The sequence below is a fragment of the Entelurus aequoreus genome, linkage group LG18 (genome assembly GCF_033978785.1).
Source record: "Entelurus aequoreus isolate RoL-2023_Sb linkage group LG18, RoL_Eaeq_v1.1, whole genome shotgun sequence".
NCBI classification, from domain to species: domain Eukaryota; kingdom Metazoa; phylum Chordata; class Actinopteri; order Syngnathiformes; family Syngnathidae; genus Entelurus; species Entelurus aequoreus.
Window position 1 is genome coordinate 19,774,807 of NC_084748.1, and position 18,794 is coordinate 19,793,600.

The 18,794-nt window shown below is 38.3% G+C and overlaps 1 protein-coding gene and 1 long non-coding RNA gene across 2 annotated transcripts in view; one reads left to right on the forward strand and one right to left on the reverse strand.

The window, feature by feature from the left end:
• The window catches only part of maml3 (mastermind-like transcriptional coactivator 3), a 328,137-nt gene that overhangs the window by 242,422 nt on the left and 66,921 nt on the right, over positions 1-18,794 (reverse strand). The gene's annotated exons all lie outside the window — the stretch shown is intronic.
• On the forward strand, positions 3,428-16,427 carry LOC133633922 (uncharacterized). Its single transcript, XR_009821856.1, has 3 exons — positions 3,428-3,563; positions 14,706-14,897; positions 15,199-16,427. It is a non-coding gene; the product is annotated as an uncharacterized LOC133633922 (long non-coding RNA).

The window sequence follows — 18,794 nt, forward strand, 5'->3', positions numbered from 1 at the left end:
GACGCAAATCTTCATTGACAGAAATGTTGAAATGTAATTTTTATTCTACACATTTTTACAACATTGGAGAACTTTAGTAAAATGGGGCCTTCTCGAAGGGTGAGGTAACTCCTAGAAATTACTGGTATAGATGTGTGTGTCAAAGGAAACTGCTGTCTTCTTCTAATGGTTTTATTATAATCTTTGCAAGCTGGGTAACATTTACTGTGGTCTGGAACAACACGGCACACAAACTATAAAAAATGCAGCAAATATTACATACAGATTATGTGTCATGAGACATGCAAATATTATTAAAATAATATATTAAGGCGTACTTTTTTTTTATAAATGCCTCGTGATCGATCAAATTCGATCATTATAATCGACCCGTAGCTCGCGATTGATCAAAAATTAAAAGAGTGGGCTTTTTAACAATTAGGAAGGTTTGTGTCATGTTTGTTCTCTTACAGAAGCTATATTAAAACAAAAAAATATATTTTCCCCCCATCTTTTTCCATTTTTATACATTTTTGAAAAAGTTTGAGGGAGCTACAAGGGCAGCGCTAAAGTGGGACAGGCGAAAGTTAAGTCAGAGAAAATGCAGTCGTTTATAAATTATTTTATGTTTCTCTGCGGCCCGGTAGCAAATGCGTCACGGACCGGTAACGTTTTTAGAATTCTATCGGACATTGTGACTTTTGGTATTAGTCTTCCTGAAAAAAGGGACTCAAACACACATACTGTACAGCAGATTTTTACAGCATACACCTACATCTTGGCCGCCCAGACAATTTTTTTTCTCTCAAAGTGGCCCCCGAGTCCAAATATTTGCCCAGCTCTGCATTAAACAAATAATCAAAGGAACAGAATATACAGTAGATCTAAAAAAAATTTGAATCAAATTAATCGATTCATCACAATTTTGTCACAGACCACTCATAAATTATTCCAAGCAGATAGGAAGGTATTTTACCTGTTTGCAGTCCTTAGTTTCATATACTAATTACAAACCCCTTTTCCATATGAGTTGGGAAATTGTGTTAGATGTAAATATAAACGGAATACAATGATTTGCAAATCATTTTCAACCAATATTCAGTTCAATATGCTACAAAGACAACATTTTTGATGTTCAAACTTTTTTTTTTCCAAATAATCATTGACTTTAGAATTTGATGCCAGCAACACGTGACAAAGAAGTTGGGAAAGGTGGCAATAAATACTGATAAAGTTGAGGAATGCTCATCAAACACTTATTTGGAACATCCCACAGGTGAACAGGCAAATTGGGAACAGGTGGGTGCCATGATTGGGTATAAAAGTAGATTTCATGAAATGCTCAGTCATTCACAAACAAGGATGGGGCGAAAGTCACCACTTTGTCAACAAATGCGTGAGCAAATGGTTGAACAGTTTAAGAAAAACCTTTCTCAACCAGCTATTGCAAGGAATTTAGGGATTTCACCATCTATGGTCCGTAATATCATCAAAGGGTTCAGAGAATCTGGAGAAATCACTGCACGTAAGCAGCTAAGCCTGTGACCTTCGATCCCTCAGGCTGTACTGCATCAACAAGCGACATCAGTGTGTAAAGGATATCACCACATGGGCTCAGGAACACTTCAGAAACCCACTGTCAGTAACTACAGTTGGTCGCTACATCTGTAAGTGCAAGTTAAAACTCTCCTATGCAGGGCCAAAACCGTTTATCAACAACACCCAGAAACGCTGTCGGCTTCGCTGGGCACGAGCTCATCTAAGATGGACTGATACAAAGTGGAAAAGTGTTCTGTGGTCTGACGAGTCCACATTTCAAATTGTTTTTGGAAACTGTGGACGTCGTGTCCTCCGGACCAAAGAGGAAAAGAACCATCCGGATTGTTATAGGCGCAAAGTTGAAAAGCCAGCATTTCTGATGGTATGGGGTGTAGTGCCCAAGACATGGGTAACTTACACATCTGTGAAGGCGCCATTAATGCTGAAAGGTACATACAGGTTTTGGAGCAACATATGTTGCCATCCAAGCAACGTTACCATGGACGCCCCTGCTTATTTCAGCAAGACAATGCCAAGCCACGTGTTACATCAACATGGCTTCATAGTAAAAGAGTGCGGGTACTAGACTGGCCTCCCTGTAGTCCAGACCTGTCTCCCATTGAAAATGTGTGGCGCATTATGAAGCCTAAAATACCACAACGGAGACCCCCGGACTGTTGAACCACTTAAGCTGTACATCAAGCAAGAATGGGAAATAATTCCACCTGAGAAGCTTAAAAAATGTGTCTCCTCAGTTCCCAAACGTTTACTGAGTGTTGTAAAAGGAAAGGCCATGTAACCAGTGGTGAACATGCCCTTTCCCAACTACGTTGGCACGTGTTGCAGCCATGAAATTCTAAGTTAATTATTATTTGCAAAAAAAAAAAAAAAGTTTATGAGTTTGAACATCAAATATCTTGTCTTTGTAGTGCATTCAATTGAATATGGGTTGAAAATGATTTGCAAATCATTATATTCCGTTTATATTTACATCTAACACAATTACCCAATTCATATGGAAACGGGGTTTGTATATGTGGGGCCACACACATGTAATCTGTAAATGAAAGTAGATTAAAAGCTTGCATACTTAATTATGTGAATGTCTTTGAATGCATACATACACTCACACACTGTTATCCCCAAACAAAGATGGGAGTGCATCTGCTCCTGGGGGAGACCTGGCTGTGCACCCACCCCTCAAATCCCACTTGAATGTGTAGACACAGATATGAACCCACCCCCCATGCACCACAAGCTTTTTTTTTTAAAGTAACAAACACGCCTGCAGAATAGAGAGGGGGGGGGGGGGGGGCGACGACACTATGGCAACAAGGCCATTATTAGCCAATTAGGAGCCAGAGTGACTGACACACAGCTCACTGTCTAATGTTTCTGTCTTTGTCTCACATTGCTTTCCTTTGTCTTATTGCTGGAGCATCGGACACACGCACACACACGCACACACACGCACACACACGCACACACACGCACACACACACACACACACAAAAAACATACACTCCTACATTGACAGCATAGAAAAGATGTCGTCGTCTCTATTGTGCATGAGAAATAGGATAGTAAGACGAGAGAAAGGGAGGAATATGACAGCAAAAGAGAAGTGTTTTGTAGAAAGCAAAGAGACCAAAGTGGAGAGACAGAGAGACATAGGGCAATATAGAGCAGGGTAATGGGAAGGGGAAGTGGCAAAGGGGGGAGAGGGAGGGAGAGAGAGAGAGAGAGAGAGAGAGAGAGAGAGAGAGAGAGAGAGAGAGAGGAGAGAGAGAGAGATGAGAGAGAGAGAGAGAGAGAGAGAGAGAGAGAAGGGATGAAAAGTAAGGAGAGCAAGAGACAGCCAGGCTCCAGCACTGCTCTGAACTCGTTTGATCCAGTTCGTCTCGCCAGGCGTTCCTCGAGATACATTCCTGTGGCTGGCTGGGTGCAGAGTGGGAGAGAGAGAGTGGTAATGAGAGTGAGAGAGTGACAGCATGAGAGACTGAGCAGTGGAAGACAAGAGAAGCGGTGGGAGGCGCGTCGTCGAGGTAATATCAACACGAGAGAATAGGAAGTTAAAGCAGGAGACGAATGGAGGCGCTGCTCCAATGGTGACGGAGAGAAGGAAACACCAAGAGCACAAAGTACTATTTGCTTACTACACTTCAGTCACATGATGTAAAAACACAGGTTGTAGTTCCTCTTTTTTTTTTTTTTTTTAAAGGGGTGGTATTATGATTTTTTTTTTCTCCTACATTTCAAACACTCCCTTGTGGTCTACATAACATGTAATGGTGGTGCTTTGGTCGACATTTTGCATAGATTATGTTTTACAGACCATCTTCAAGCCGTTTTCTGACAGTCTCTTCAGCAGTGTTTTGAATAACGACGTTAGTTACTTTTAGTAGGAATTACCGTATTTTCCAAACGTAGGGCGCACAGATTATAAGGTGCACTGCCGATGAGCAGTTCTAGTCAGGTCTATTTTCATACAAAAGGCACACCGAAATATAAGGCGCATTAAAGGGGTCAGACTATTTATTTTTTTTCTAAATTGAAAATACTTACATAATAATGTAATGGTGGTTCTTTGGTCAAAATGTTGCATGGATTATGTTTTACAGATAATCTTCAAGACGCTTTTTGACAGTTGCTTCCGGATGCGCCATTTCTGTATTTGGGATCTGCATAAGTCCTGAAAATGTCTGCGCGTCCGCCTTTGTAGTCGGTGACGACACCATAGTCAACAAGCTTCTTCTTTTTCTCTATCTTCTTGTTATGGGACATTCATCCTCCGCTGTTGCCATTTCTAATATAAAGCAGTGTAAAGTTCTTATATCTGTCAGTAAACTCGCCATGAAAGCGCTAAAACATACCGGTGCAGTGAGTTTACATTATTCACCCGAGGAACTTTAGTTATTAGAGAGTTCCGGTCGGACGGTTTTTCACAGGACACATTTCAGGCGTTGTAATTGCATTAGTGAGTCACGGATGAGGAGATGCTGCTCCGTTATTGATTTAAGTAAAGTCTGAATGTCATTGAAACAGTTAGCTCCATCTTTTGACACTTCTTCCACTCCCGTCCTTGCACGCTACAACAAAGATAATGGAGAAAAGACGCTGCCGAAGGTGAGCCACGTAAATAAGACCGCCCACAAAACAGCGAATCCTGAAGCGACTGTCAGAAAGTGGCTTGAAGATGATCTGTAAAACATAATCTATACAACATTTTGACCAAAGAACCACCATTACATGTTATGTAGACCAGTGGTCCCCAACCTTTCTGTAGCTGCGGACCGGTCAACGGCCTTTTTTTGTCATAAAGAAATACAATCATGTGTGCTTACGGACTGTATCCCTGCAGACTGTATTGATTTATATTGATATATAATGTATATATTGTGTGTTTTATGTTGATTTAATAAAAAAATAAAACCATTTTATTTATTTTTTTTACATTTCTTGTGCGGCCGCGGCCCGGTACCAATCGGTCCACGGACCGGTACCGGGGTTGGGAACCACTGATGGAGACCACAAGGAAGTGTTTTCAATTTAGAAAAAAAAACCAATAATATGACCCCTTTAATGCGCCCAATAATCCGGTGCCCCTTTAGTATGAAAATAGACCTGAATAGACCTGTGCATCGGCAGTGTGCTTTATAATCCGGTGCACCCTATAGTTATCGATATAGTTTAATGTGTTAGTAGTTTGCTTTGTCTACCATGTGAAGGCCTATTATTGTTCTTACAGGCCCACTGAAAAATGTATTGTTTTTTTATGAAAGGTAAAAACATAACTTTTGGTAAAGTAGTTTAGCCCTCTCTCAAGTGATGATAGCAACTGATTTTCAGCATTAAGAAGGAAAGATGTGTTAATTCTGTCTGAAGTTCGATCAAGTGATCGCTGATCTTTAGCATCTTTGACAAAAAATTGTGAGGCATTACAACAGTAACCAAGAAGGTGTGGCTTAGCTGGCAAAGTTTGAAGCGCCCATTTACTTTGCCTGGCAGAAGAAAAAATGTATATTGTTTTGGATTCTTAGGAGCCATATAATTGTTATTTTCAGCAATCAACGCGATCTGCTTCTCCAGGAAATGAGCAGTATCACTGTACCACGAGTTTCAAGGTTTTACAATAATTACAATTTTAAACAGTAACACATACCGTCGAGAAATGTACAGATGATCCTGTATCATTAATAATTGTGTAGTCTTTACACACCTGAATGTGACAATATGATATTATTAATAATATGACAATAAAATATGACTAATGCGATGACGGTTAATTGCCACATGCTGGAGACTCACAACATAATTATCAGCATGTTTCAATTACAACTCACTGATTAACTGCATGTATAAAAGTGTATGAGTCCACAAAGATAGTGTAAATAAAGAACATCAGGCAGAGACGAGGCAGAGAGTGACAATATGGAAGTGTGTGTGTAAACACAGGGCTGGTGGAGGATCTGGTCTGTCATTATTTCCTAACTTAAGGTCCTATTTAACGCATCGATAAAATGCCTGAGTTGCACCAAGGACTCCCAGTCAGTACATGCACTAAACTAGTCCGACTTCTCAAACAGTTCGGCTCTAAATAAGCCTCCTAAAACCCAGGGTAACACCTTAATCCGATCGTGTTCGGGTTTTGAAAAGTCGTACTAACACACTTGGATAATGTGATTGGAAACCAGATCTCTCGAGAGGTTGTGTGTGGCTGGAGAGGACCCTTGGTATCGCGCATGCGCCAGTCTCAATAAGCGGGATACAACCCGTAAGCAGATACTATCAACCATTGTAATGAAGAGGAGACTGTTTATTTGCTTCACAAATTAAAAGAATAGAAAATGTTGAAGTGCATCGATGGTAGAAAAAAAGAAACTGATTTTTTCAAGAAGGTAGCTAAGGAAAGATAAAATGCTGGCCTAATTCGGACTCCCGAACAAAATACGAATGAGATGAAAGATAAGGTGTATTTAAGGTAAATAATAAAGCGTATACAAACCTCTTCACACTGCCTTTGTGAAATCCAAACTGATAATCTTTTCGCACAACTGGCAACACAGTCCAGTACAATAGCAAACTTCATCTGGAACAGTATCAGTCGTGGCATAACTGTCTTTTCCTTCGGATTTAAAACTGGTGCCATGAATCCATAGAGCCTTTTGAATAAACTCTGAGACATTCAAAAGTTTTGTTTCCATGATTGGCATCCAAAAATTCCTTTGAAAATACTCTTCCGCCGATCTTTCTTTGCATAGGACCTGCATCCGCCCTGATACATTCTTGGTTGGTAATAGCGTCATGTTTGTAGTGCAATGCAAGAAAATTTCTTGATGATGTCTGCTATTTAACATCAAAATACCCATTAGAGACGTAAAATGTGTAATATGTGCCAATATTACAGCGGACATCACTTCCTGTTTCCGAGGGAAGACGTAAACTAGAAGAGCTCCGCAGTAGACACTACAGTTTTGACTCAAATAAATTAAATTTCCAGCTAAAGGACAGCTTTCATTCTATATATCCACATATTCGACTTCAACTCTGCCTGGCGAGAGGCACAGATTCGCTAAGTTAAGCGAACCAAAGGTGCCAAAAAGCCGGGGGCTAACTAGCTGAATGCTAGCTCAAAACCGTTGCCAATCAACCCAAAGCGAAACAACAAAACTAAAAGATTTGGACATATTTTAACACAAGTGATCTACAAGAAAGGCTGACACAGCTCTGGCCGGTGCAAGGTACGAAAGGAAAAAAAAAACACCATGCTTTCCGCAGAAGCTAACAACACCAATAGTGTTGCTAGTGTTACCATATCTGAGTTATTGTGCAGAAATATGGGGAAACAATTACAAATTCACTAACAGTGTTACAAAAAAGATCAATTAGAATAATCCATAATGTTGGATATAGAGAACATACAAACCCTTTATTTATTAAATCACAAATATTGAAATTCAACAATTTGGTGCATTTGCAAACACCTAAAATTATGTGTAAAGCAAACTATAACTTGCTACCCAAAAATGTTCAACAATTCTTCTCAACAAAAGAGGAGAAATATAACATATATACAACATATATATATACATATATATATATATATATATATATATATATATATATATATATATATATATATATATATATATATATATATATATATATATATATATACACACTACCGTTCAAAAGTTTGGGGTCACCCAAACAATTTTGTGGAATAGCCTTCATTTCTAAGAACAAGAATAGACTGTCGAGTTTTCTGGCCATTTTGAGCGTTTAATTGACCCCACACATGTGATGCTCCAGAAACTCAATCTGCTCAAAGGAAGGTCAGTTTTGTAGCTTCTGTAACAAGCTAAACTGTTTTCAGATGTGTGAACATGATTGCACGAGGGTTTTCTAATCATCAATTAGCCTTCTGAGCCAATGAGCAAACACATTGTACCATTAGAACACTGGAGTGATAGTTGCTGGAAATGGGCCTCTATACACCTATGTAGATATTGCACCAAAAACCAGACATTTGCAGCTAGAATAGTCATTTACCACATTAGCAATGTATAGAGTGTATTTCTTTAAAGTTAAGACTAGTTTAAAGTTATCTTCATTGAAAAGTACAGTGCTTTTCCTTCAAAAATAAGGACATTTCAATGTGACCCCAAACTTTTGAACGGTAGTGTATATATATATATATATATATATATATATATATATATATATATATATATATATATATATATATATATATATATACACAATAAAATCTAATTTAAAACATTTGCATGCACGTACAACACTTAAGACCTTTAGCATATTTTTATGTGGAATTAAATTATGGAATGAATTAAGCAAAGAAATCAAACAAAGCACCAAAATGATTCAGTTTAAGAGACTGTTCAAACTACACGTGTTCACAAAGTACAAAGAAGAACAATTATGATGAAGGCGCATGAGAAAATTATGATTTATATATTTAAAATCTGTTTACTTACTTATGGTATATTTATTTATTCATTACTTATTGATTCGCTGTTCTGTTAAACAGAGAACAAGGAAATGGGATAAAATTGCTATGATATGAAAAGGCGTACGATTAAATAAACTCAGCTTAATGGAAATATGTGATGCATTACATTGTATCGTATGCATGTTCGAAATAAACTGAGACTGAAACTGAAACTGACATCAGTTGTAAGTATCCACAATGCCTAATGTGACGTCATAGGTCAACCGGAAAAGCAATACTTTTTTACATGCTAAATTGTAATAAACCCTCCCCCGTGTACATGGCGTATAACCAATAGCCACATTAGAAAGTGTGTATGGACCATTGGACTTCACATGTAGGTGTAAAAATTAAAAAAATTAAAACATCTATTTGAAAATTCAGACTTATTTAGAAACCTAGTGACTGAATGCTTCCTACTGGTCTAAGTGATTGTCTGTCCCTCCACCACACTAACTTGCATCCACTCAACACACACCAAACACGCACATGCTTTTATCAGGCAGGTTCATGTAGTCAAGGCAACATGTGTTTTGTGTGCCGTTAGAACATGTGACACATGAAACTGCTTCTGTCATCAGTCGGTGGGCGGTTAAATGCCACACAAGCCACTTCACATACCTTTTCATCAATTCATCCATTTTCGATTCAGTTACTTTAGAACACAGGTGTCAAACTCAAGGCCCGGGGGCCAGATTTGGCCTACCACATCATTTAATGCGGCCCACGAAAGCCCTGAAATAATATGAGTTAATAAAGCATTTTATCATTTACTAAATGTAATTGTGACAGACAGAAATACATGTATTTCACACTATTGAGTATATGTTAAACTTGATCTAATAATGCAACAAATATAATACATCATTGATTTCAAACTTTTTAAAATTAAAACAAAATAAATATCTGCTTGAGTTATATCAAAGCAAGTTATTTAATAAGTTGTAAACTGTAGAAATGACAATAGATTTTATAGTAAAAAAAACTGGCAACTCAGTTGACAGGATTTTACAGTACAAAAAAACTATAGTACAGTTTTTCCATTTACAGTAATATGCTGTAAAAAAAACATTGTACATTTTTCGGTGAAGTTGTGGCGACTCAGCTGCCAGTTTTTTGTTTTTATACTGAAAAATTGATTTATTTTATTTTTTAGTGCATGTAATACAAAATCAAATGCACAGCAATTAATTTTATAATATCACGACGTGAATTCTTATACATTTATATTCATAAATTATATCTGGTTACGAGCGGCCCTCTTAGGGCAGCCATAACCGCAATGTGGCCGTCAGTGTAACCGTGTTCGACACCCCTGCTTTAGAGTGTCTGTATAAAAACAGCTTAAGAAATATTACATACAAAACCTTCAATACAGTTGCATGTCAGTGTCAGTAGGCAAAAACAACATGACTGTGTTTTAAAAATTGACCGATTATTGGCCGGGCCGATTATTGGCGACGATATTTGGCATTTTGACGTATATCGTATCGGCCTCTTTTTAATCGGTATCGGGCTTCGTTTTTTTACAACTGCAACATAACTACATACATCAGGAGATACAATATATACACATATGATACCAGTATTTAGTATTACAAATAAATAATTAGTGAAGTAGAGTGTCCGCCCTGAGATCGGTAGGTTGGAGTTCAAATCCCAGCCGAGTCATACCAAAGACTATAAAAATGGGACCCATTACCTCCCTGCTTGGCACTCAGCATCAAGGGTTGGAATTGGGGGTTAAATCACCAAAATGATTCCCGGGCGCGGCGCCGCTGCTGCCCACTGCTCCCCAAGGGGATGGGTCAAATGCAGAGGACAAATTTCACCACACCTAGTGTGTGTGTGACAATCATTGGTACTTTAACTTTAACTTTAACTTAAGTAGATAATAATAACCACTGCTAAAGCAGCAGCCTCTTTGCCCTGCATGATAAATGTTCCCTTTTTGCTGGAGCCCTTTTTTTTTATTTTTTTATTAATTTCAGATTAAACATTTCTCTCAGTGTCAATAATTCTTCCTAAATATGTTTTGATATCTGAAAGAGCATTTATCAAAAGGAGCGCCGCAAGTTTCACCATTCAATCAAATTACGCGACAGGTGGATGGACATTAAGACAACAGAAAAGATGCCTTGCCAAAAATCCAAATTTGTGTAAATATTTAGGCAAAAAAGTGACTTATAAGGAAAGAAGATCAGGCAGCAGCTCACACATTCTCATAGTTTCTGTAATATTAAGGAAGAAATGATGTCAGCCAGCTTGAAAAATGTCCAACTATAAGCTACGTGCAGGAGCCCAAAATTGTAAAATTGTAAAAAGTATTGCTGGGTTGCAATGACGTGACCTAAAGGTACTTCCGGGTTGCAGGCGATGGTCTAGAGTCCCATTAGGCAACTGTTTATTTACATCAGTGCAGATTTGGGCATATTTTGAAAGGTTTAAAGGCAAATATATAAGCCATCATGTAAAAACAATGTTCGAAAGATTTAACCCATTTATTATTACCGAAGTTGACGTTACTGCTCGCCTCAACCAAACTTCCTTGACACGTACAAGAAGAAAAATTTGGAGGCACATCATGTCTTCACATTTAAGGGGTCCACAAATTGAGAATTAATCGGTGAAAGACAACATTGGACTTATTTGTGCATGGCTAATTACCGTTTTTAATGGATATAACGAGTGCCATTCTGCTAATGAGAAAAAGGATACGTTTGTTTGCAGTTGATTTCCTGCTACAAATATTAGTATGTCATCTACAATGGTGTGAAGTTCATACTTTGTCTTATTATTTAGCTGTAAATGTCCTTTTTATTCAGCAATGTTTGCTAGCTGATACTTGTTAAAGTTAGGAATCTATCCAATCACAGCAACATGCAGGAGAGGGGTGGGGTAAATCACGACAGGGATATAATCAGAACTACAACTACTAAGACATGGTGTTTGGATTTTTTTTAACCAAGAAACAAGGTTATATTGTGGGGATGTAACGTAAACGGTAATAATTACGATGGCTACAATCCTCCCGACAGTATTACCCTTTTAAATTAAAATAATCTAAATAAAACAAGACCGATAACTGCACTTTTAACAACTCACGGGCTACATTTGACTTACTGGTGCCAGCTCGCTAGCTTAAATGCTAACATGAAAACAAGAGACGCACATATTTTCCTGTTAAAAACAACATACCCCAATCTAAACTTCTATAAAAACATTACTGTCTGAGTAACTAAGCACCGTATTTATCGGACTATAAGGCACACTTAAAATCCTTTCATTTTCTCAAAACTCGACTGTGTACCTTATAACCTGGTGCGCCTAATGTACGGAATACATTTGGTTGTGCTTACCGACCTTGAAGCTACACTACCGTTCAAAAGTTTGGGGTCACCCAAACAATTTTGTGGAATAGCCTTCATTTCTAAGAACAAGAATAGACTGTCGAGTTTCAGATGAAAGTTCTCTTTTTCTGGCCATTTTGAGCGTTTAATTGACCCCACAAAGGTGATGCTCCAGAAACTCAATCTGCTCAAAGGAAGGTCAGTTTTGTAGCTTCTGTAACGAGCTAAACTGTTTTCAGATGTGTGAACATGATTGCACACGGGTTTTCTAATCATCAATTAGCCTTCTGAGCCAATGAGCAAACACATTGTACCATTAGAACACTGGAGTGATAGTTGCTGGAAATGGGCCTCTATACACCTATGTAGATATTGCACCAAAAACGAAACATTTGCAGCTAGAATAGTCATTTACCACATTAGCAATGTATAGACTGTATTTCTTTAAAGTTAAGACTAGTTTAAAGTTATCTACATTGAAAAGTACAGTGCTTTTCCTTCTAAAATAAGGACATTTCAATGTGACCCCAAACTTTTGAACGGTAGTGTATTTTATTCGGTACATTGTGAAATGATAAGTGTGACCAGTAGATGGCAGTCACACATAAGAGATACGTGTAGACTGCAATATGATGGCAGTCACACATAAGAGATACGTGTAGACTGCAATATGACTCAAGTAAACAACACCGAAATGTTATATGTTTCATTGAAAATATAGAACAAAAAAAAATGATATGACCCCTTTAATGCGACCTATAATCCCGTGCGCCTTTTGTATGAAAATAGACCTGGTGCGCCCTATGGTCCGGAAAATACGCAGTTGTGCACATTGAACCTACAAGCTATGCTCTCTTAGCAGGAACTTATGATGATCAGTCTTTCCTCAGAGGAAAAGAGACGGCTGTGTTTTTATGGTGCATTCAAGTACCGCTGAACAGAATAGGAAAGACACAACGCCCGCCATAAGTGATATATAATTAGAATAGATTTTATTTGTTACATACTTTTCATTTAAATACATCTTAAAGTGCTACTGTACAAACAAATATATACAACACAATAAAAGCCAGTTAAACATAACAAACGCAAACAATTCAAAAGTGTTTTTTTTTCTAACATTGTGTCTATTTATTTTAGTTATGTTTAAAAAGCTTTTTGAGCACATTCCACAATAATAATTATAACCGTGATAATTTTGGTCACAATAATTGTGATATGAAATTCTCGTATTGTTACATCTTTATTCTGTATTGTTACACACATCACTACAATATGTCTTCTACCCCTGGAAGATTGAGAAGACAGATGGACACATTTTACCTTCACAAGATAGACAACAAGACACCTTGTAAACCCTCTTGCTCCATTTTCTCTGTTAAAAATACAACCAACCGGAAGCGCCTTCTGCAGGCTAATCATCAGCACATCTACGGAACAGTAAGTTAAGTAATAATTACAAATGACTCATACTCTAGTGAATTACTGTTACTATTAAAGCCAGTAGAGTAGGAGCAAGACTGCTTACTCTACCACTACTTTTGTTGCACGCATAGGTGAGCTTGCCCACCAATCTAGAATAAGACTAGTTTGTTTCTTCATGTGGCCATTTTAGTCATGTATGATTCAACATTTGAAAACAATGCAAAATTTCAGCTAAAACAACAACACACAATAAGGTTTAGTGTGGAATGTACTTATTGAAATATTCATGGAGTGGAGGTCTTGTGAATTTAGTTTTTGAGATGCTCTGCAATAATAATTCATAAAAGTGATTTGAAGACAACTTCAACCATACGTTGTCCGCTATACTTTATATTTTAGTCGACAAAATTTACTGTTATTTTAGTCGACTAAAATATTGAGGAATTTCGTCGACCAACACTTAATTTAGATGACTGAAATATGACTAAAACTAAAATACATTTTAGTCAAAAGACTATAAGTAAAATTAAATTAAAAAACAGCTGTCAAAATTAACACTGTATGATATTGAATTTTGGTTTGTAAGCTAACCTTTCAAAACCCCCAAAAGTGTTGCATAAACTAGCTAAAGACACAAAGTAGTCATTAAGCAAAATGGAGTGCCCACACAAAGAATTCCACATGTAAGTGACCCAGTCTTTGATTTTTTTTTATTATTACTGTAAATTAAGCCACAATGGGGCCAAAGAATGTTGCAAGTGTTTTCTGCTTGTAAAACTTTAATTATTCTCTATAGAATAAGTTTTGTGTTCTTATTTCTTATGGGAAAAATATCCTACAATTTGTTTTTTGTCTTACCTTTGGAACGGTTAACTGACAAAAACTGCATTTAATGGCCTCATTCACAGTAAACTGACTTGGTTACAAGACACTTTTGAAAAATCAACACATTGTAGTTTAATGCATCCTGAAGAACAGATGACAAGACTGTTACATAACACCAATCAGCTCCCGTCTTTGTGTCTATTTTGCATGATGTGTCTGAGTGCATACAGACAAATGACTCAAGTCGGGTGCGTGTGTAATAGTTTGTAGCAAAGTGTGTGTGTCTGCCTGTGTGGCTGTGCATCAGTGTCTTTAGTAGACTTGTGGTAATCCTCTTAGCGTATGCTGCTTGAAGCTCAGAGCATATTATGTAACCAATCTAATCCAACGCTGCATCAAGCTAGACAGCAAAAGACCACAACCCGTGGACGCACACACACACACACACACCTTTAACGTCCTAAAGACAGACGCCAACGTACATAAAATTTGTGACGAGGCGTTCTCAGAGGAAACAGCGGCCGCGCAAAATTACTGGTTGCGACTTCTGATACAAACCTTTGCTCTCTGCCCAGATTCCCCGCATCTCCCCGATAACCTGAACAGCCAACCAAAAAGATGTCAACATAGCTCCCTCTCTCCAACCCATCATTCTGTTTCCAGGGCTACGGCTGCAATCTGGCTACGCCTCATGGTTTTTGGGCACAGGATGGTGAATACACGTCATGGACCTGAACGCCAAGGATCAATCTGATGGAGCTAATGAGGTAACCAAATACATAAACGACCCTCAGTATGATGCAGTACTAAAGAAAGACTTCCAGCTTTGTAAAATACACTCTTCTAGTCTACACCTGCCAATCACAGATCACCAGACTGTTTTGACATACTGTGGTACCTGGGTGTTTGTTAGTCTGATGAAAATCAAATAGTCCTAAAACTGGAGCCATTTTACCCCCAAGAAATAATATAAATCCAATTAATCTGTTCCAGACACCCAAAATATGAACACAAAACTGCTGTCTCTCTTTTCTGCTCTGCTCCCATTATCGGGTGACCACGGATCAGCCTCCACGGATGAAGCGCTAGCTGATCAAAGTCAGGACCCGGGATGACCACTCCTTATGCACCAGTCGGGGACGTCTCTGCGCCCCGACGTGTCTACATTCAAGATGATCCCCTGCTGGCCCCACTACGGACTGGACTATTAACTGTATCCACTCGACATCGATCACCCACGGGGGGATCCCCACATCTGCGGTCCCTTACATGGTTTCTCGTTGTTCCCATTGGGTTAAGTTTTTTCGTGCCCTGATGTGAGATCTGAGCAGCGGATGTTGTCGTGGCTTGTGCAGCCCTTTGAGACATTTGTGATTAAGGGCTCTATAAGTAAACTTTGATTGAATGATTGATTGACAAAACACATTTAATAAAGAACTAGACCGGGGATCAGCAACCCGATGCAGCTCTTTAGCCCCGCCCTACTGGCTCCATGGAGAACTTTTAAAAAAGGATTGAAAATGGAAAAATATGGGGGAAAATTTTTTTTGTTTGTTTTAGTTTGTTTTTTGTTTCAGGACAAACATGACACAAACCTTCCCAATTGTGAGAAAGCCCACTGTTTAATATGTTTGTGTGTATGCTTCACTGATGAGAGTATTTGGTGAACATTGTTTTGTCCTACTAATTTCGGTGGTTCTTGAACTCACTATAGTGTGGACTGTGGCGCAACAGTTTGTTTACATGTAAAATCTTCCACTCCTTCTTTGTCTCATTTTGTCCACCAAAAGTTTCATGCTGTGCGTGAATGCACAAAGGTGCCATTTATCCTTGTTATTGACTTGTTGGAGTGTTAATCACTAATCTGCAAGCTAATCAATGCTAACATGCTATTTAGGCTAGCTGTATGTACATATTGCATCATTATGCCTCATTTGTAGGTATATTTGAGCTCATTTAATATCCTTTACTTTTATCCTCTTTGTATATAATTTATTTTGCATGTCTCATGACACCATGAGACATGCCATGAATTGATTAACGTGGACCCCGACTTAAACAAGTTGAAAAACTTATTCGGGTGTTACCATTTAGTGGTCAATATGTACTGTACTGTGCAATCTACTCATAAAAGTCTCAATCAATCAATCAAAAACATATTATCTGTATGTAATATTGGCTGCATTTCAAATCGTTGTTTGTGTGCCATGTTGTTCCAGACAACAGCAAACATTACCTAGCTTGCCAAAGATTGTAATGCATATATTTAAAAAAAACAGCCTGCCGTTTCCTTTAACTTGGACAAACACCTTTGGCCATTAAAAGCTAGTAATTTCCAGGAGTTATCTCACCTTCTGAGTAGCCTCTGATTTACTAACGGTTTCTAATGTTGTAAAAATGTGTCGAATAAATATTAAATTTCAACATTTCTGTCAACGAAGATTTGCTTCAGCCTGCAACACAGTCATTTTGATAGTAGGCTATTATAGCTAATATAGACACTTACATTATGTGTTGCCTTCATTATAAGACTTATACACGGCTTTTAATTTTTTGCAGCTCCAGACAGATTTTTTTTTTGTATTTTTGGTCCAATATGGCTCTTTCAACGTTTTGGGTTGCAGACCCCTGAACTAGACCTACCTTCAATAGCAAAAAAAGGCCTGATTTTACAAAACACATCAACTGAAGCCTATTAACACCTACAGTAGCTCAAAAACGTTCATTGTTGCCTCTTGTTCATGTACTTTTCAATGTTCTTCTAGTCAGACAATATTTTTGGTATAATGGATGGAAATTTGTTCTGACATGTTTCGACTGTCATCTCCAGTCTTCTTCAGAGAGGTCACTTGTCCACTGTGACGTGTCGCCTACTAGCTGTTCTTCAAGCAGGCAGACCTGCCAAGGCTATCTGGTTGGTCAGTGTGTGTTGGTTTTCTGTGAACGGTAACGTTTTGACTGCTTTTCATGTCCAAAAAAGTTATGATCTGTTAATTTCCTCTTAATTTCCATTCATTTCATCCATTGTACCAAGAATATTGTCTGACAAGAAAATGGATGGATGGATGGATAGAAAATTTAAAGGCCATCAACATCTCTACGATTAGAATGTTACTCTATAGGGCTGGTCTATCAAAACTGTTTCACAATGTACATTTTTATATTGGTGGATTTTGATAATTATTGATATTTTATGACCTACAGTACAGGCCAAAAGTTTGAACAGACCTTCTCATTCTTTATTTTCATGACTATTTACATTGTAGATTGTCACGGGAGGCATGAAAACTATGAATGAACACATTGTTAGATTCCGGTGATAACCCACAAGTTCTTCCCAGAACTTGTGAATCAGGTCCAGCTCTCCGTTCACAGGGTCCCGTCCTCTGGGCGCGGTCGGTCTTACCAAGTTGCTCCACCGACGAGGCGCTACTCAGCTGGATGGCGAGGCAATTCGCCTAGTTCTAACTACCCTAGTTCAGCGTCTTTTCCGGCTTCCTTTTGCGGTCGACTAGGCTGAGAAGCCTATCTCGTAAGGCCGAGTCAAACCCTAAACCCCGATAGCTTGCCTCCAATGAATCTTGGCTCTTGTTACTGACTAGGTTACATTTGAGGGCTGGGAATGGAATGAAAAGCCCTTCAGGACATATGTGTAAGTGGATTGACTTAGAGCGACCTTTCAGAGCTAGTTGTAGTACACACTGGATTTTTATCTTTTTACATCAAGGACCTGATGGTACCATAAGGGATAAAATCTTGGTATTTTTGTAATGGTATTTATTGAAGGCTCAATAGTGTAAGCGTTGCACAGCATCAATAATCATTCACATAAAATTGTAAAAATGTATATAAATGCAAATCAATGTAATCTCTAATTCGGTTTAAATTGGAGTTCAGTTTGTTTCTTACTGTGCAAGGTTTTTTGGGGAATATCCGAAAAAGTCCGAAAAGTGTCTCTTTGTTGGGAAGGAGCTGGGTAGGTCGCAGGATCAGGGTGACCGCACCCAGGCTCTGGCTGCTCCACAGAAGAGGAAGCTCGGAGGACCGGCGTCGACCAAGAGCTTGTGCTTGGGTGGGCGACGCCCTTGATGTGGAGTTATGTACTTAACAAAAAAAGGTGAAATAACTGAAAACATGTTTTATATTCTAGTTTCTTCAAAATAGCCACCCTTCACTTTGATAACTGCTTTGCACACTCTTGGCATTCTCTCGATGAGCTTCAAGAGGTAGTCACTTGAAATAGTTTTCACTTCAAATGTGTCATAGTTTTGATACCTTCAGTGACAATCTACAATGTAAATACTAGTCATGAAAATAAAGAAAACGTATTGAAATGAGAAGGTGTGTCCAAACTTTTGGCCTGTACCTGTATGTGAAAATACTTTTCTTCTCTAAAATTTGGTGGGTGTGGCTTGAATACCGATGCGCTCTATAGCCAGAAATGTACAGTATGTACACGTATAAAAAAAATTATTTTTATTTTTTAAAGAAAATATAATCATAATATGATGACATCATATTGACACTGCCACAAGTATATTTTGGCAAGATGGCGGCGCATGGGTATGCTGCGGCTATGCTAACGCTCTTGGGAATGTAGAGCGATTTGGCGAAAAAACACCCGTCATTTCTGTCAATTTCATGGCTGGCTCAAAGCGTGAACA